The sequence below is a fragment of the Lagenorhynchus albirostris genome, chromosome 11 (genome assembly GCF_949774975.1).
Source record: "Lagenorhynchus albirostris chromosome 11, mLagAlb1.1, whole genome shotgun sequence".
In the NCBI taxonomy this organism is placed as follows: Eukaryota; Metazoa; Chordata; class Mammalia; order Artiodactyla; family Delphinidae; genus Lagenorhynchus; species Lagenorhynchus albirostris.
Genome location: NC_083105.1, coordinates 103,884,153 through 103,886,266, shown reverse-complemented (window position 1 = coordinate 103,886,266; position 2,114 = coordinate 103,884,153).

The window sequence follows — 2,114 nt, the reverse complement described above, 5'->3', positions numbered from 1 at the left end:
GGCACCTCTGTGCCGGCACCTATGTCCCCGCCTACGGCCCCGCCCCGCCCCGCCCCGCCGCGCCGCCCAGCTTTCGTTTCCTGCGAACCGAAAGCGAAACTCAACCGAGGCTTCGCCTCAAGGGCACCCCAGAGTTTCGCCCCGGCGCACCGAGCAAGTGCAGCTGAAGCTGGTTTCGCGTTTAAACGTGCGCGCACTTGGCGTTTCATCCCCTTTCCCAGCGGCTCCTAGAATGAGCAATTCTTTTGACATTTGAAGATCCTCGTAGTAATTAGGGGGCGTCTTACAATCGTTTGGCATTTAGTAGTACACGTGGCAGCATGTTTTTCTTTTTTAAAGACATAATATAATTTCTTAAATTGGGTATCTTAAAATCGATGGCTTGTAGATTCGATGAAATACGCACATGGGTATCTGCTCGGAGGGGAGGACCCGCTGTGACGCAGAGCAGTTGGGGAAAAGAAAGTGAACTGCCTCTTGCTGCTTAGAACCTAACTAACATACACTGGATCCCAGAGAAATGCCAGGCTCGCTTCTAAACTCTAAACCTGATTCAGTCTATGCAACAGTCTCCTGATGTAGGCCCTATTTTTATCCCAATCCTATAGGAGGGAATATTAAATTTCAAAGAGGTTAAGTGACCTGCCCAAGGTCACGAGATTACAAGTGGTGGAGCCAGGATTCCAGAGGGGTCTTAACCTTCGGTCTTAACCCCCCACTGCCACCACCTTGACTTTAATTGCACCCCTTCATATGAAATGCCAGTTCTGTGAAGTCAGGGGCTCACCGGGTGGGCATGCAGATAGGTTAAGGTTCAAAGAGGGACGGACAACTTGCACACGTGAAACTCTTGTTACCTCTTTAGAACGCACTTCACGTGTGTAGACCCGTGGGGTGGCAGCAGAAGGGTTGTCTGCCCGGGGCCTCAGACACCCTGCTGGACAGTGGTAGATTTGTGCAGGGAAGCAGAATGGAATCTCCTCACAAGTGCTCAGCCTTTCGGAAAGCCATCCACTGGCCAGGTGTGAGGGTGAGAGGCTTCAGAAACCCAAAGCTGCCGGGGCCTCACTGAGGCTGCAGCAGGTCTGCAGTGAGGTATCCTGTTCACACTGTCCTGATGTGAAGATATACGTAGCATAACGTGTCTGTTAGAAGCTTGAACAAGGCACATGTATCCATGCTGCATATACCTGTCGGTGTGCATGAATGCACGTATACCCTGCACATAAGCTAAAGCTCCCCTTCCCCGCTGTCGGAATGGAACGCAGGAGAGAGCACCGCAGGGCACGTCCTCTCCAGACTGGGGGTGAGTGTATGCAGCCCGTGCTTACACAGGTGCAGTGACTGCAGAGCAATCAATATAACCAATATCACCCATCAGTAAACAGGAGCCTCAGGCCCCTGAGGCGAGGGCATGGGGAGAGGGTGTTGTAAATTAGGTACAGTTTCTAAGTACTTTAAGTCAGTAGAATTCTAGGGAACAGTTGTATCTGCCTTCAGTGATTCTTAGCAGATGCTACTTGTAGTCAATCAGTTCATTCTATTTGAATCTTGGTAACGCAGTGGAGCAAAGGAATTGGCATTGCTGCCCGGGTGTAACATGGTCAGGGTCAGTCTCGGGGCTGGAGACCGGACTACACAATGTAAGAATCCATAACAATTATTATGAGGCCTGAGCAAGGGTGTTGGCCCCCAAGTAGGGTGAGAAGGATAATTGGAACCAGATTTGTCACCATCAGAGAGGCCAATGGGGGAATGAACCCTACTGTGTTGAACTGGAATGGGAGTTAGTGTGGACTCAAGATTTCAGAATGGTTAGAGAGATAGGCAGAGAAACAAACAGAGCGGTAACCGTGTGTATGCATAACTGTGTCCCCAACTCTGTCCACTGAGAAGGCCTGGACCAGTGACACCCCGATAGCACTGTGCCCATCGAGCGCCCAGAATTTGCTTCTAATTGCCATTCGCTAGTTACGGGAGCCAGAGTGCTTAGAGAAATGGTTGTTTTCAGGGTTAAGTACAAGATGAGCCTAGGACGCCTTGTTCTGTCAGAAAGTAAGAAAATGCTCAAAGAATGATGAGGACATGTCAAAAGGACATGGAAGCCAGCTGGA